Genomic DNA, 10,125 nt, shown 5'->3' with positions numbered 1-10,125 from the left:
GGGGCGCGGCCCGGTCGGGCCCGAGGGCGGGCCGCGGATGGGCCGAGCATGCCCAACAGTGGGGGAGGAGCTGGGGCAACGTGGCAGCCACGGGTTGGCAGGCGGGCGGCGGCGGGACATGTCCGGTCCGAGTGGACACGCCTGGTGGCGCGGTGGAGGAGAAGGCTAGGGTTAGGGTAGGGTTTGATCCGGAATTTCAGGGAAGGAGGTCTTTATATAGGTAGAAGGAGCTAGGAGAGTCCAAATAAGGTGTGGTTGTCGCCCACACGATCGTATCCAACGACGGAGAGCCTGGAGGGGGTTTAGATGAGCTAGGAGGTTGTGGTGAAGTGGTGCTGGGCTGCAAAGAGAGAGGGGTTTCGGTTAACTCGGTTAACCGTTGGGGCATCAAACGACCTCCAAATGGAACGAAATTTGACGGCCGGTCTATAGGTGATATACCAAGTCCACTCGGCAAATCTCAGCCCATTCTGAGAACGTTTTTCTATGGCACACAAAACGAGGTCTGAGAGGTGCAACGGGTGCATGCAAGTGTGTCTGGACTCCGAACAGACAACGGAGAGAACTGGGAGGACCCGAATGGATGCAAGTTTGAAAAACATGCAGATGAAATGCAAATGATGACATGGAAAAATGCAACATGCAAGCAAATGACATGGCAACAACGGTGAATAACTGAAAGACACCTGGCGCATCGGCCTCGAGGCGTTACAACTCTCCTCCACTAATAAGAGATCTCGTCTCGAGATCTTAGGAACGAGGTTAAGCAAGAGTGCAAGAGAGAAGATGAACAAGGTCGAGAGCACTCGGGTAGAAAGAGGAATGGTGAATATGACAAGAATCAAAAGCTCATGGAATAAGATAGACTCTGAAATCACTCCGGTTAGAACAAGGTGGAAAAGGAATAAGAGCAAAAGAATTCCGGCAGCACTCTGGCTGAAAACGGAAGGAATAGAACATGAACTTCACAAGGTGGGATGACACTTGATGAGATGAACAATGCAATGCCTCCAGAATAATTGAAATAGTGGAATGAAAAGAACTTAAAAGGAAGGATTGAACGGAGTTGTTGAGAAAATCAACAACGAGAGAATAAGCTTGTTGTGGACTTATCAAAAACATCTCAAAGCTTGAGGTGAAATTATACCATATCTATGTCTGAATAGCTAAGAAGAACGAAGAAATGCAAAACTCCACTTCAGAAGAAAATGAAGAATTATTTGCACTTCGAGACGCGAGAAGAAAATATACTTGAACTCCTCCAACAAAATTCTTGATGAACTCTTGAAGAATGAATTAAATCATGAAGAACCACCATGAAGAACTCCAGTGACGAAAGGATGATGAGATAGAATGAAGGATGAAAGAATAAGATCAAGCCTTGCGGTGATTTATACGAAGGTTGTGACGAAATGGCCGAGGAAATTAGAACTCCGGAAAGAAAAGATGAAAACACTTTGAACCGCGAAATTATTCATCATGAACAAACTCCAAAGGAAGGAATTAATCACTTGGAGGAAATCAGAATAAGATTTATTGTATGCTTATCCTTCATCAAATTAAATTGATGACAAGTAATGGATTTTTGCATACTACTTATTCTTGTTGGAAAAAGGATTGACGGGTATATAGCACAACCTTGAGGAAGGTGAACCACCGGTAGGATTGGAAAGAACGAATGAATTGATATGATGAAAAGGGATAGGAATGGTGAAGGAACCACCATAAGAATTCAAAAATAACTGATGAAAGAGAATGAATCACCGGGAAGAACAAATATGCTTGAGGGGATTTATGCGAAATAACAAAGAGATCACGAGCTGATTAAAGAGTACTTGACAGATGTGTCGGGATAATTGGATAATGATAGCTGGAATGTGAGGACTAAGAATTCTTCTGGAATGATGGCCTCCGGTGAAATGAAACAGAAATCAACTCTTGACATACTCCGGATGGGTAAGAAAAGAATATTTGACAAACAGAATAATTCAAGAGGATAACATGAAACTATAACCACAAATCTTCGAAGAACGGACAATATTTAGAGGAAAAGCTCTTCTTCGATCTGCAAATGACGACGAGAAACACCACCAAAAGTTGTTGAGACACTCCGGAAGAATGAAAAGCAAAGAGGTTGAGCCAACAATGAAATGATTTGAAATCGATCTTGGAAAAGGCATGTGATTGATGAAATTCATTCTTACGTCACATTTGGAAAGAATTAGGAATGGCTCCAGAATAATTAGAAGAGTCAGGTAAGGTCCTGGGAAAAGACATGTGGGTTAGGGCCCACTGAAGAGAAAACACCGTTGGAAAGGATTGTTGAAGAGATAGATGATGCAACGGAACAATTGAAATATTTGAATGAGGTGACAACCTTGAATTAATTCGAACACAGACGAATCTCCTGAGATGTCTTGAGCACTCCGGAAGGATAAACTGCCGAGAGGCGAATGAGCAGGGGGAAAGACTTGATCCAAGGAAAATAATATGATCAACCCAAAAAACTTGAATTGGATCCACCGGAAAGAAAACAAAATGAATCGATGATGAACTTGACAAGAATTCACCAGTTGAAATGATTGAGGAAAGACTGAAGAGGCTCCACACGAATGAGATTGATGCTCAAAAGAGACTCAGGCTCCAGGAAGAAGAGGGTGGGAGGGCAGGAAAAACAAAGGCAACTTGGAAGAGCGAGCCGACGAATATCTTGAAGAGAAAACAATGGTTGATATAATGCAAAGGCTTCGCACGAGTAGGATGGATACCCGATTACAAACTCCGGCTCCGAGAAGAAAAAGGGTGGGTGGGTGGGAAAAAGAAAGCAACTAAGGACGGCAAAAAAACTTCGTTGAGAAAGAACTGAGGATTCATCTTACAAAAGACCAAGAGGGTCGAGTCGCCTTGACAAGAGATGCACCGGATGAAAAGAAATGAGAACCAACGATCGAAATACTGACCGCGTGATCCTACATAAAGTTTGAAGGTGAAGAGGAGTAATTCAAAACACCTATGTGAAGATTCCTCACCAGAGCAACAAAGGGGCTGAGGTGTAAAAAGAGTTCCTACTCTCCGATATAACTAGACTCCGAAAAACAGTTTTCTTCTAGACTCGACAACGGCCAAACTACGAACAATCAAGGGGGCTCCTATGGTCGGTCGAGGCTCTGATACCAACTTGTCACACCCAATATGCGACCCTATCCTAAAGGAACTCGAAGGTCCCACCAAGGATAGAAGCGCATATTAGAGACGCCTTTGCAAGGTGGATATCATTACATCGTACCATTACATAATAGTTGGGGATACAAATAAGAGGCATACAGTGCCACACAAATACAACATCATCATACATAAGAGCAACATCCGACTATGAACGAAACACAAACAGAAACTCAAACGACATCCACCCTGCTAGCCCAGGGTGCCAACCAGGAACCTATCCCCTGATCGAAGAAGAAGCAGAAGAACTTCAAAACAAGTAAACATCGCTCTCGCGTCATGATCATTGCATTACCTGTACCTGCAACTGTTGTTGTAGTAATCTGTGAGCCACGAGGACTCAGCAATCCCATTACCATGGGTATCAAGACTAGCAAAGCTTAAAGGGTAAGGAATGGATAGTGGTGAGATTGGAGCAGCGACTAAGCATGATATGGTGGCTAGCTTACCAATACAAGAATAATATGAGAAGCTACACAAACGGTCGCAAACTAGTACTGATCAACAAGTGATCCTGAAACTATTTAAGTTCATACATAACCCAAACCATGTTCACTTCTCGGACTCTGCCAAAAAGAGACCACCACGGCTACACACGTGGTTGATGCGTTTTAGTTAAGTCGAGTGTCAAGTTCTCTACAACCGGATATTATCAAATTCCCATCTGCCACATAACCGCGGGCATGGCTCTCAAAAGTTTAAACCCTGCAGGGGTGTCCCAACTTAGCCCATCATAAGCTCTCACGATCAACGAAGGATATTCCTTCTCCTGGGAAGACCCGATCAGTCTCGGAATCCCGGTTACAAGACATTTCGACAATGGTAAAAAAGACCAGCAAGACCGCCCGGATATGCCGACAAATCCCGATAGGAGCTGCACATATCTCGTTCTCAGGGCACACCATATGAACACTACATACAGCTAAAACCAGCCCTCAAGTTTCCCCGAGGTGGCGCTGCAAGTGGCTCCAGTTCGGACCAACACTTAGAGAAGCACTGGCCCGTGGGGGTTTAAAATAAAGATGACCCTCGGGTTAATTACTCCCAAGGGAAAGGTTATATGTTGTTAGGCAAATGTAAAACCAAGGTTGGGCCTTGCTGGAGGAGTTTTATTCAAAGCGAACTGTCAAGGGGTTCCCATAAACCCGACCGCGTAAGGAACGCAAAATCAAGGAACATAACACCGGTATGACGGAAACTAAGGCGACAGGCTACAGGAATCATATGAGTACAAACTTGACATGCACTTCATGTACAGATAACATAATTCAAATATCATTAAGGTTCAGGTTCATAGGCATCAAAATTGAACCAATATGATCAATGCAAAAAGCAACTTTGTAACACAGGTGCATATGCATGAGCAGAGTTAATATGATGGCAACTTGAGAGCAAGAAAGAGTCAAGCTACAGCAAGTAAACATAGCAACCAAGGGAATTTCATCACATTACACATAACAAAGAACAAATAACATTATGGCATCATATACATATGACTCATGGATTAGTGGTAACCAACAAGACAAGATTGAATGTTGAAACAGTTTCAGCAAGTGTAAAACAGCAACGTTATCATAGCATGTTTGCAAGCATGGAACAGAGGCATATGATATCTAAAATTACCAACAATGGCATGTGGACAAATTACTCGTAGAATACTTAAAAACATGTCATTGGAGCATCTCAAGAAGAGGCATGGATCACTCATTAACAAGCTCACAACAAGGCATCATGAAGTTAACAGAAATCTGGAACATTATATAGGCATGTTCATGGCAATGAAAACATATGCTACAGGACATATATAAGTCATCAAAATACATGACATGATAGAGAATAACATAGAAAACAAAACATGTCAACTAAGCATCTCCAGATTATGCATGGATTAATTGGTAGCATCAAGAAAACATGGCATCATGATATAGTAGTTTCAGCATTCACAGAACATTAACAGCAAGTAGCCCACTTCACAAGCTTGATGCACACACTACAGGGCATATAAAAATACAAGTATGGCGCCTATGTAACGATGGCATGAAAATTCTCCTAAAACATTTAGACATCATCCTCATATGATGCACACACAAAATGCAACAAAAATGACAAATCAGCAATTTATAGCAGTTAACAGCAGTTAACAGCAACATGCACTTTGCAACAGGGGTTAAGATGTCAATATGGACCCTAACATGAATGCAAAGCACAATAACATGTAGAGCATGAAGAGTAGAACATGTGCATATCAAGATCATCATCATAGCATCAGCAGGGACAAAGTTGTGGCACTCACAAAATGCACAAATGATGTTAACAGTCAGCAAATTCCAGCAGTTTATATCACATAGCCGCTTTGCAACGAAGATTAGGGCATAAATATTAACAGCAACATGAATGAAAACTAGACCATCGTGAAGAGCACTCTGAGATGAACATTTTGACATATTATGCATGCAAAACGGGACAGCATGCATGAAGTTATGGCATGGCAAACATGAGCACATGATGTTTAAAATCCTGGAGACTCGGCAGATTTCTTACCCCGGGGAAAAATGGATGGAGGGGTTCCGGGATGGAGCGGAGCCGGGATGGGGCGCACGTTTGGTTGGAGCACTCGGGCTAGAATGGGACGAGGCCGTCCAGATCTGGCCTCGGCGAGGTCGGCGAGGATTCCGGCGAGGGGAGCCGCTCCGGTAAGGGGAGGAGGTCTGGGATAGCCAGATCTGGCGCGTGGGCACCGGATATGCCGGTTCCCGGGGCCGGCGGGGTTGAAGACGGTGGCGAGGTCTCCGGGCGGTGGGCAGTGGAGGTCACTGGAGGCGAAGGTTGCCGGCGCGGGGCGAGGTCATGGACGGCGGTGCGCGGGGGTTGTGCTCAGGAGGTGTGGCGGAGGTCGCCGGGCAGGGAGGAGCGGGCGGCGCGCGGTGGCCGGCGTCGGGTGGTCCAGGAGATGCGGTGCTCCAATGCAGCGGCGGGGCAGGCGGAGCAGCGGTGGATGGCGGAGCAGCGGGCGGCGCTCGGTGGCCGGCGGTAGGGTCGGGCATGGAGGCACGGACGGCGGGGCGCGGCCCGGTCGGGCCCGGGGGCACGCCACGGATGGGTCGAGCGGGCCCGGCAGCGATGGAGGAGCTGGAGCGACGTGGCGGCCGTGGGTTCGCCGGCGGGCGGCGCCTGGACATGTCCGGTCCGAGCGAACGCGTCCGGTGGCGCGGTGGAGGAGAAGGCTAGGGTTAGGGTAGGGTTTGATCCGAAATTTCGGGGAAGGAGGTCTTTATATAGGTAGAGGGAGCTAGAAGAGTCCAAATGAGGTGTGGTTTTCGCCCACACAATCGTGATCCAACGAAGGAGAGCATGGAGGGGGTTTAGATGGGCTAGGGGGCTGTGGTGAAGGGGTGCTGGGCTGCAAAGAGAGAGGGGTTTCGGTTAACTCGGTTAACTGTTGGGGCATCAGACGACCTCCAAATGGAACAAAATTTGATGGCCGGTCTACCGGTGATATACCAAAGCTACTCGGAAAATCTTGGCACATTCCGAGAACATTATTCTGTGGCACACAAAACGAGGACTGAGAGGTGCAACGGGTGCATGCGAGTGTGTCTGGACTCCGAACGGACAACGGAGAGAACTGGGAGGACCCTAACGGATGCAAGTTTGAAAAACATGCAGATGATGACATGGAAAAATGCAACACGCAAGAAAATGACATGGCAACGACGGTGAATAACTAGAAGATACCTGGTGCATCGGTCTCGGGGCGTTACAACTGTCTTCATGGCCTCTGACAATTTCTTCGTCTTTGAGGGAATTAGAAAAGGTGATCTATATATTGTGGATTTCTCAAAGGGTCCCTAGGTCCAAACTTGTTTGCTTTCAAAGGAAACCGAAGGTTGGCTATGGCACCTAAGGCTTGGTCATGCGGGTATGAGGAATTTACAGACCCTGGTGAAGAAAAATTGTCTTCATGGCATTCCTTATGTAAAATTTGACAAGGATCGTCTCTGTGCTGCCTGTGAAGCTGGTAAATTAGCCAAGAAGCATCATCATCAAAGACTATTATGACCACAACAAGACCTCTGGAAATTCTTCATATGGATTTATTCGGCCTCCAAATTATGCAAGTTTTGGTGGCAGTCATTATGGTCAGGCTATTGTTGATGATTTCTCGCGATACACTTGGGTATTCTTTCTCGAAGACAAAACCTGCACCCAAGATATCTTCAAAAGCTTCACCAAGAAGGCCCAAAATGAATATGATGTGCGAATTAAGCATGTCAGAAGTGACAATGGAACTGAGTTCAAAAATACTCACATCGATGAATTTCTCGATGAAAATGGTATTACTCGTGAGTTCTCTGCCGCATACACTCCCCAACGAAATGGAGTTGTTGAACAAAAAAATAGAACTCTCATCGAAATGGCGAGAACAATTCTCAGTGAGTATAAAACTCCTATTCGCTTTTGGGTTGATGCTGTTAACACGGCTTTTCATGTTATCAGTCGTGTTTATCTTCACAAGTTCCTTAAGAGAACTTCTTATGAACTTATCACTAGCAACAAGTCGAATGTTTCTTATTTACGTGTTTTTGGTGCACCTTGCGACATTCTTGATATGAATCATTCTTCCAAGTTTGCACCTAAGGCACATGAAGGTCTTCTTCTTGGTTATGGCTCAAACTCGCATACCTATCGTCTCTATAACTCTCACCACAGGAAAGTTGTGGAAATGGTAAATGTGCGGTTTGATGAATCTAACAGCTCCCAAAAGGAGCACCTGCCAAATGTGATAGATGAACCACCGTTTTTTATGCTATTCGGTAAATGGCTATTGGGAGCATCAAGCATGTTGAAGGAAATGCACTTGAGTCCTCCGATGATGATGGTCTGATGACTCAAAGTAGAACTCGCAAGCCACTGATGAAGCAAATGCCACTCCGAACACAAATGGCAATCAAATTCCAAATGCCGATCAAAATGGCAATCCCAAAGGGAATGATGATTCAAATGTTGATGCAGACAAAAATGACAATGATCATAAAGATGAAAATCCCACGAGTGCCTAATCGAGTTGATCCTTCATTAATTCTTGATGAACTTGAGAATCCAGGTTATCGATCCACAACTCTTTCACACACCCGTTTGGCTAACTACTACGGCAGTTTCTCCTTTGTTTCATTGGTAGAACCTACCAAGTATGAATAAGCCATGAATGATCCAAATTGGATGAATGCTATGCAAGAGGAGTTGGTGCAATTCGACCTAAATGTTGTGTGGGAATTGGTTGACAAACCGAATCCTAAGAAGCACAATATCATCAGCACAAAATGGATATTTCACAATAAGCAAGATGAAAATGGCATTGTGTTGAGAAACAAAGTGATATGTCTCCGACGTATCTACTTTTCCAAACACTTTTGCCCTTGTTTTGGACTCTAACTTGCATGATTTGAATGAAACTAACCCGGACTGACGCTGTTTTCAGCAGAATTGCCATGGTGTTATTTTTGTGCAGAAATAAAAGTTCTCGGAATGACCTGAAAATCCACGGAGCAACTTTTCATAATTAATAAAAACTACTGGCAAAAGAATTAGTGCCAGGGGGGCCACACCCTATCCACGAGGGTGGGGGCGAGTCCCCTCCCCCTGGGCGCGCCCCCCTACCTCGTGGGCCCCCTGGACATCCACCGACCTCAACTCCCACTCCATATATTCTCTTTCGCGGAGAAAAAAATCAGAGAGAAAGTTTCATTGTGTTTTACGATACGGAGCCGCCACCAAGCCCTAATCTCTCTCGGGAGGGCTAATCTGGAGTCCGTTTGGGGCTCCGGAGAGGGGGATTCATCGCCATCATCATCATCAACCATCCTCCATCACCAATTTCATGATGCTCACCGTTGTGAGTGAGTAATTCCATCGTAGGCTTGTTGGACGGTGATGGGTTGGATGAGATTTACCATGTAATCAAGTTAGTTTTGTTAGGGTTTGATCCCTAGTATCCACTATGTTCTGAGATTGATGTTGATATGACTTTGCTATGCTTAATGCTTGTCACTAGGGCCCGAGTGCCATGATTTTAGATCTGAACCTATTATTTTTTCATGAATATATGTGAGTTCTTGATCCTATCTTGCATGTATATAGTCATCTATTATGTGTTATGATCTGATAACCCCGAAGTGACAATAATCGGGATACTTCTCGGTGATGACCGTAGTTTGAGGAGTTCATGTATTCACTAAGTGCTAATGCTTTGGTCCGGTACTCTATTAAAAGGAGGCCTTAATATCCCTTACTTTCCATTAGGACCCCACTGCCACGGGAGGGTAGGACAAAAGATGTCATGCAAGTTCTTTTCCATAAGCATGTATGACTATATTCGGAATACATGCCTACATTACATTGATGAGTTGGAGCTAGTTCTGTGTCACCCTATGTTATAACTATTACATGAGGAATCGCATCTAACATAATTATCCATCACTGATCCAATGCCTACAAGCTTTTCACATATTGTGCTTTGCTTATCTACTTTACCGTTGCTACTGTTACTATTACTACAAAACTGCTATCGTTACTTTTGCCACTGTTACCGTTACTATCATACTACTTTCTACTAAATACCTTGCTGCATATACTAAGTTATCCAGGTGTGCTTGAATTGACAACTCAACTGCTAATACTTGAGAATATTCTTTGGCTCCCCTTGTGTCGAATCAATAAATTTGGGTTGAATACTCTACCCTCGAAAACTGTTGCGATCCCCTAGACTTTTGGGTTATCAAGACTATTTTTGGCGCCGTTGCCGGGGAGCATAGCTCTATTCTTTGAGTCACTTGGGATTTATATCTTCTATTCACTATGAGGAAATTGAAGACGAAAGAACTAAGATTTTCCCTCAACTACGAG

This window comes from Triticum dicoccoides, chromosome 4B, assembly GCF_002162155.2.
Source record: "Triticum dicoccoides isolate Atlit2015 ecotype Zavitan chromosome 4B, WEW_v2.0, whole genome shotgun sequence".
Lineage (NCBI taxonomy): Eukaryota > Viridiplantae > Streptophyta > Magnoliopsida > Poales > Poaceae > Triticum > Triticum dicoccoides.
Note: the sequence above shows the minus strand (reverse complement) of the source record.